Source organism: Dasypus novemcinctus, chromosome 4 (genome assembly GCF_030445035.2).
Source record: "Dasypus novemcinctus isolate mDasNov1 chromosome 4, mDasNov1.1.hap2, whole genome shotgun sequence".
In the NCBI taxonomy this organism is placed as follows: domain Eukaryota; kingdom Metazoa; phylum Chordata; class Mammalia; order Cingulata; family Dasypodidae; genus Dasypus; species Dasypus novemcinctus.
This window is the reverse complement of record NC_080676.1, coordinates 39,691,083-39,699,391: the sequence shown is the minus strand read 5'-3', so window position 1 is coordinate 39,699,391 and position 8,309 is coordinate 39,691,083. Positions and strand designations below refer to the sequence as shown.

The window sequence follows — 8,309 nt, the reverse complement described above, 5'->3', positions numbered from 1 at the left end:
TGAAGATAATGGTATACAAAATATAGGCTGAATGGTCAATGCCTGGAAAGCAAAACAAATATAGGCACATAATTAGCTAACAGGGGTTGGTAAACTTTGATCCTTAGGCTAAATCTGACCTACCACCTGGTTTTGCAAGTAAAGTTTCACTAGAACATAACCATCCTTATTGTTTTATGTATTGTCTATGGCTGCCTCTCCACTACAATTGCAGAACTGAGTAGAAGCAGCAAAGATTGTATGGCCTGGAAAGCTGAAAATATTTACAGAAAAGGTTTGCCAAGCTCTGAGTTACAATATTACAGTATAGAAAAGGTTTTTTAAAATCAATGATTCAGAAGAAACACACCATATTTTTGTTCATAAAAAAGCCATTGAGGAGGTGAAGAAGGTCAACCACCACACCAGGGAGCCAAGAGTGCCTACAACTGAAAGGAAAATTGCATCCAGCATCCATGTGGAATCTAAGCCCCTTCTTGATATAGATGTGGATTGGACACAACCATTCTAAGGTCCACAGGATGGAGGAATAGAGTATGGATTAGAGTGGACTTACTGATATTCTATTCATGAACTATTGTGATTAGTAATCGAAGAAAATGTGGCATTGGTGTGGAGAAAGTGGCCATGGTGGCTGCTGGGGGTAAGAAGTGGGAGGAAGAGATGTGATGTGGGGCATTTTCAGGGGTTGGAGTTGTCCTAGTTGGTGCTGTGGGGACAGTTACTGGACATTGTATGCCCTCCCATGGCCCACTGGGTGGACTGTGGGAGAGTGCGGGCTATGGTGTGGACCATTGACCATGAGGTGCAGCGGTGCTCAGAGATGTATTCACCAAGTGCAATGAATGTCTCATGATGATGGAGGAGGTTGTTGTTATGAGGGGAGGAGTGGGGGGAGGAGATGGGGGGGTATGGGGACCTCACTTTTTTTAATGTAACAATAAAAAAAAAAAGACAAAAAAATAAAATAAAATTTTAAAAAGCCATTGGTATTAATTAAAATACTTCTAAATATTGCTCTGATTTTTGTCATGAATGCTTGTTTATATTTCCATACTAATAGATTAGCAGAGTTGAGAAATGTTGTAAATTTCAGTTAGCCATAGCTCATATCTTATATAAATGAAATACAATATATTCAATACCTCCTTAAAATAATGACTTAAAAAGGGATTATCTCTATATGCCCAGATCTAATACAAATCCATTATCTCTTCACAAGGATTTTTAAATATGGTCTTCTACCTTTTAAGGTGCATCACCTGATCATTAATTTCAAGGGAAAAGTAACTCTCAATTAAAGAAATTTCCTTCTGCTCAGTATTAAGTATAGATCAACACAACTGTTTCATAATGGATTTAAGGCAATAAACTGAAAGAAAAGGATGAGGACATCAATAAAATTTCTTCAAAAATCTTTCTATAGGACAATCCACAGAATGAGAATAAAAGATTCAAATCATATATCAGATAAGGGCTTAATATCCAAAATATAAAATGACAGTTACAATGAAACAACAAAAAAAGAAGAAAATAAACATTTAAAAAATGGGCATGGACTTGAATAGACATTTTTCCAAAAAATATGTGCAAACTGTCTATAAACACATGAGAAGATGCTCAACATCATTGGTCATTAGGGACATGCAAAACCACAGTGAGGTTGCTTCACATGCATGAGGACGACTATTATTAAAAGAGTGGAAAAGAACAAGTGTTGGAGAGGCTGCAGAGAAATTGGCATCCTCACCCATTGTTAGTGGGAATGTAAAGTGGTGCAGGCATATTTACCTGGCAGGGAGATACCATGATCTCGAAGGTGGTTTTCCCAGGGTGAGCCTTATCCATTACTCTCTGGATGTGCTGACCCCTGCGATTTCCCCAAATGTAGGAAACTCGACTGCATAATTTGTGGTAGTGGGAAACTGCATTCATGTTCTCCCCTGCAAAAAAAAAAAAAAAAAAAAAAAAAAAAAGGGGGCAGCCACTGCAGAAAGCAGTTCCTAAAAAGGGTAAACATAGAAATACTATTGGACCCTGAAATTCCACTTCTATGTATATACCCCAAAAGAGTGAAAACAGGGTCTCAAACAGGTACTTGCACACCAGTGTTCAGGGCAGCATTATGCACAATAGCCAAAAGGTGGGAACAACCCAAGTGTCCTTCAACACATGAATGGATAAACAAAATGTGATACATACATACAATGGGATATTCTTTGTATGTATGAAAGAATGAAGCTATGAGACATGCTACAACATGAAAGAAACTTGAAAACTTATGCTCAGTGAAATAAGCAAGACAAATAAGGACAAATATTGTATGATGTCACATATAAAAGAAGACTAGAAATAGCAATGTTGCAGAGCTAGAAAGCAGATTAGAGGTTACTAGAATTGGGGTTAGAGTAAAGGGAAAGACAGAGTGGTTGTTTGTAAATACATAAGAAACTTTAAAAAAATCAATCCGCTTTGAGTTTAGAGAAGGCAGGAGAAGAAAGTAAAGGAAGGCAGCTTTTAGCCATGAATATGTGAAAAGAATGGCCATTCTTCGCTTTGACTACTAGGAACCTAAATTAAGTCCAATTTATAACCTGGCTTATACTAGCTTGATCCAAGGGTGGACTTGATGCAGGTTGGACAATCAGATTTTCTCCCCAGGTTGCTAGGAAGAGATGGGGTATGTCACTGAGGCCCACCAATGGCAGAGTCTAGAAAAAGAAGCCCAAACTCTGCTGTTGAGTGAGACCATTAGAGGTGTGTTGATTCCTGCCTCACTTAATTTTTTTTTTTACAATACCAATTAATCCATTTATTGTATTTAATTTATCTTATATTTGATATATTTCCCCCCAACCCACCCTATTATTATTATTTTTGTTTATAAACCAAATAATTTACCTAAGTGTACAATCATTGGCATTTGATATAATCACAGTTATGCCTTCATCACTTCACTCAATATTAGAGCATTTTCATTACTCCAAAAAACAAAAAAAGAGAAAAGAACAACTAAAAACCAACCACTAACATACCCATATATTAGCACTACCAATTTCAAATCCTATGATGTGCTTTCACCATTTCTATTCATTTTCAAATATTTACAAACAACTTTTTACCAATTATGCACAGATTAAACCTTGGGTTTCCATTCTCTAACCACATTCTGAACCTGGTGACATATTCTACCCATTAACTCCATGAGTTTGTTCATTGTATTTAGTCACTAATGGCAAAATCATACATTATTTGTCCTTTTGTCCCTAGCTTGCTTTGCTCAACATAACATCCTCCAGGGTCATCTGCTGTAGCAGAGAGAAGTCAGGTGTATGCATTTTCAAAGGCTGGGATGCAATTCTGAGAAGGAAGATTTATTTTGACTTGCCTGTCTTGGTGGACCTTGTCCTGATAAAAACTGAGTCCCGAATGAGATTTTTGAGTCCCTTTTTTTATAGAGGATGTAGAAGTGGGGAGTCAAATGGTACTTATATGCAAAAGGACTTTTTGTTAGTTTCTTCAAGTGTTTTTTCTGAGTATTAGATGGGTTATATCATCCAGGTAAGACTGAATTAACACATATCCCCCACAGTCCAGGTAAGCTTTTAACATGAACTCCACACATTCCAGGTAACCTTTTAGCATGAACCCCACACATTCCAGGTAAACTTTTAACACATTTAGTTTGCATCTTCCCTGAATATCCAAAGCCTATAGAGTTTTTACCTCTCAATTGGCTCTCCAGGGAACTTGGATATAGAATAAGTTTGAATTTATGCACAGGCCATATTATTTCCCCCCTTTGATGCCTGCTTAAGGTTATTAAGCTTCAGCATCACTATTGTCAGAGTCTCTCTGGACTGACTGGTATATATACAGAGCCATAAGATGGGCAGCTGTCTGCATTTTTACTATGCCATTTATTAGGGCATATATTCTCTTTATGATGAAAGGGAGGAGATATGGTGCATCCTCCTATGAGGAAGGCAATTATTCCCAGTAGAAACTTGAAATTGTTTGCTATTGACTGCCAACTTCCAAAGGGATTACTTAAATCTCAACCATTCCAGGCCTGCACTGAAACATGAGCAATTTTCACTATTTTGCTTTTAATTTCATTGATACCTTTTCAGTGCTGTCTAGTTCAAGGCAGCAGTTAGAGAGATTGAATTTTCTGCAAACTCTCCCTTCAGTTGCCAGAAGATAATCTAGGGTGAGATGATAGATAGCATTTCTGAATTCAGTTTGCTGTTGGGCTAGTAAGTTTAGAGCATGGGCAGTTTCATTAGTTGTTATTTCTATCACTGCTTGTAAGAGGATGATTCAGTTTAGCATATAGATAGAGGTTCAAAAACCCCACATGCCATCCTCTGCCCAAGTTGCTGGCCCATAGTACTGGATTATACAGTCGGGGGGCCATTTCTTCACCTCCCCAGGTAATGACAGCCCTTTTTTCTTTAATGTTTTGATATACTGCCTGGCTTAGTTCTTTCCCTTCTGCTAAGGGAATGAGGAAGAAGGAGGGTTTTATTGTACCAAGCATACAAGTACCACACCAGTTTCTGGGAAGTTTTCAGAATGCAACTTTTCCACAAATCCAGTCCAGACCATGTGGGGCAGTGAAGGGGTCTTCATGATGGAGTTCCACACTGTGATTAATTTATGAGAATGAGGTCAGATTCATTCCATGTTCCCCAAGGCTCTGTTGTATTGGTGGTGTAATTTTGTAATTTTCCTCCTGTACATGTTAGGTTTCCAAAAGATATAAAGGAGTTTAAGGCAGGCTCTTGAAGTACAATATTTTCCTATGAAGTTTGCGAGGGCCACATACTACCTTGCGGGATGGCTGGGAAGCCAGTTTCATTATATGGTTGGCTGTAATTGTATTCTTTAGTTTCCCAGGATCATTGGTCTCCCATATTAGTACCTCCACATACATAGCATGGGGAGACATTTAAGGCTGCCTCTACTACTTCAGCTAGGTTTATGAAGAGGTTTTTTGCTGCTTGTGGAATGGAGAAAGGCTTTTCCATTTCTTCACAGAAGGAGTGGAACACAGTGGACTTTACATGTAAGTGGGTGTTCCTGGTTCTATTCCTCTACCGTCAACTCAGAGGCCCATTTGGATTCCCTGAGTCTTCCAGGAGTCAGAGTTATGAGTGGTGAGGTTTAAGAGGTTGCACTGTCTGCATGGACAGTTAGCCAGGGCCATACCTTTGGTGAGGATGGCTGTTTGTTTAGTTGTGCCTGTGTTCCAGGTGGCCCAGGTGACACAGGACCAGTAGGGGTAGCAGTATGCACCTACGTGTTTGCACCAGAAGCCCCCCCTCAGGCTGCACTTTTCATTTCTGGAGCACACATATACTTATTGTTATGAGTATATTTCTTCTCCCAGCTGAGCCCTCTACATTTAGTGTTCCATGGTATCCTGGAGTCTATAACTTGGCATGCATCAAATAGGAGGGACACTTGTTGGTTCTGGCTAGTGACTGGGGTGGAGTTAAGCAGCTCCCTGTTTTGATAAACACTCTTATTTTCCATTTAAGGGAGACTGTTGGAGGTTTGGGGTCATAGAAGATTATTTGACCTGATATTTTACAGACACTATAAGAGATTCCTTGAAAATGGCAGGTGGATATATGGCCCTTGCAGGTGTAATGACTTGATATATTAATGTGATATTGACATGGGCCCCCTTTTGCACTTCTTTGATACATGGCTTACACTCTGTGGTGCCAACCTGGGACAAGGGGAGGGTCAGGAGTAGGGAAAATAACTGAAGGGACATTGTAACTGGGATTAAGCCGGATTCCTATTCTTCAGATGTGCATAGATCAGTCAGCTTCTGGGATGTGATTGGAGCACAGCTTGGTGTTCCATCGTCAACCTTCGGCCATGTGTGGACCAGTCAGCTTCCGGGGTGTGACTGGAGCAGGACTTGGTGTTTTGTTCTTTTGCAAGATGAGTTTGGTTGAGTTGTGGGTATCTGGAATACAGGTCCAGGATTCTGGGGCAGCTCACTTGACCTGGCTATGGTGTATCCATGGGATAATTTCAGCTACTTCCCTGAGGAGAACTTTGGCTACTTCTTCAGCTTTTTTGTTTGAGTGGGGAAGGCTTCCACCCATCCAGAAAAAGGACTAGGAAACATTTATAGCTTCTGGATCATGGCATTTCAGTGAAATCAACTACTAGATCTTTGAGAAGCACACTGCTCATCCTTTGGACTCCTGGGGCTCCCGTGGGTCCCTGGCAAGGGTTATTTTTTGCATATGTCATGCACCGCTGGCATATGGCATGGGCGATAGTGGCTAGACTTGGGATGTAGAAGAATCTTTCTAACACTTCCTTTTTTTTCTATTTTTTAAAAATGTTACATTCAAAAAATATAAGAGGTCCCCTATACACCCCGCCCCCTCACTCTACTATCCCACATCAACAACCCCTTTCATCATTGCGCGACATTCATTGCATTTGGTGAGTACATTTTGGAGCACTGCTGTACCATATGGATAGTGGTTTACATTGTAGCTTACACTCTCCTCCAGTTCACCCAGTGGGCCATTTCAGGACATACAATGTCCTGCACCTGTCCCTGCAATACCACCCAGGATAACACCAAGTTCTGAAAATGCCCCCACGTCATATCTCTTCTTTCCTCTCCCTACCCTCAGCAGCTACCGTGGCCACTTTCTCCACATCAGTGCTACAATTTCTTCCATTACTGATCACAATAGTTTCATAGTAGAATATCAGTAAGTCCACTGTAGTCCACATTCTATTCCTCCATCCTGTTGACCCTGGGATGGTGATGTCCACTCCACCTCTAAATCAAGAGGGGGCTTAGATTCCACATGGATGATGGATGCAATTCTCCTGCTTGCAGTTGTAGGCACTCTTGGCTCCCTGGTGTGGTGGTTGACCTTCTTCACCTCCCTGTTAGCTGGCTGGGGTAAGTCCAATACACCAGAGGGTAGAAGTTGCCAGTCTGCTGAGGCTCAGGCCCTGGCTGTCAAATAGACAGTCCAGAGATTCAGGTCTCCTGAGTATACACCAACCTCAGTGCCAACCACAGGTCCAGTAAAAGTGACAGAAGAGCCATGTTTAGAAAGACCACATCCAAGTCCAACTCCATCACACTCAGGAACACAAACTCCAAAGTAGGGCCAACTGACTTGGCACTGAAATCCAGAGCCATTGGCCATGACCATAGAACTTGTGGGTCTCTGTAGCCCTCAGGAGAACCAGTTCCTTGGGTTGTATCTACTTTGGCTGTCTCTGGGACCCTGCTGAAGCATGCGTAAGCGTGACCCCTCTGATGACCTCCCAACTATTTTTTGGAGACTCATAGCCATATAAACTCATTTGTCCTTTCCATTTCCCCCTTTTATTCAATGTCAAAAGGCAGTTTTTAACACCTGATATTGCACGTAGGCTGAGATATTATGCTGGTCTACATTGAACCTTTTATTCAAGGTCTCTTTCTAGTTACATCATCAGCTGGATGGATTTCTCCCAAGTGTGTGTTCTCATGGTAGTCTTGAACTACATTTGCAGCTAATATTTGTGGCACAACTATTCTGTGATTGGGCAATGTCCACTACCCATTTGCTCCTTGTACCTGCTCTCAGAGAGTATTCACTCTGTCTCGGCTTGAGTATATTGTGGTTCCCAGTGATTCAGAGGCTGTGGGATGAGAGCAGGCAGTGTATACTGGGGTTTCTGATAATTAAGCGGTTGAGGAATGAGAATAGTGACGAGATTTCCAGATAGGGATCCTTCCTTTGCCACTCTTTTTGCTTCAGTGTCTGCACTCCAATTTCCTTGGGCGACAGGGCTGTGGCTTTTCTGGTGTCCCTTGCAGGGCATCACGACCACTTTGATAGGTTCCCAAACTGCTTCTAGTAGTTTCAGAATCTGTGTGCCATATTTAATGCTCTTTCCTCTCAAGTTAACGAGTCCTTTTTGTTTGTATAAGGTTCCATGTGCCTGCAGGGCAAGGAAGGCATATTCGGAGTATGTGTAGATGTTAACCTTGGCCCCAGACACAAGTTGTAGGTCTCAGGTGAAGGAAATGAGTTCAGCTTTTTGTGCTGATGTGTTATCTGGGAGGCACTGGGCTTCTACTATGGTTTTGGACGTTACTACAGCATATCCTGTTCACTGATCACTGCTCTGTATAAAGCTACTACCATCCATGAAGAACTCCATGTCAGGATTTGGTAGTGGCTGGTCTTGGTGGTCCTGCTGGCTGGAATATATTTCTTGTAATGTTTCCAGGCAGTTAGGGTCTGGAATTCCCAGCTCCA

At 41.3% G+C, this 8,309-nt stretch overlaps 1 non-coding gene across 1 annotated transcript; it reads left to right on the top strand.

Annotated features, from left to right (window-relative positions):
• Window positions 1-1,783: 1,783 nt before the first annotated feature.
• Window positions 1,784-1,946, top strand: LOC111765456 (U1 spliceosomal RNA). The gene has a single exon (XR_002797791.2). It is a non-coding gene; the product is annotated as a U1 spliceosomal RNA (small nuclear RNA).
• Window positions 1,947-8,309: the final 6,363 nt, after the last annotated feature.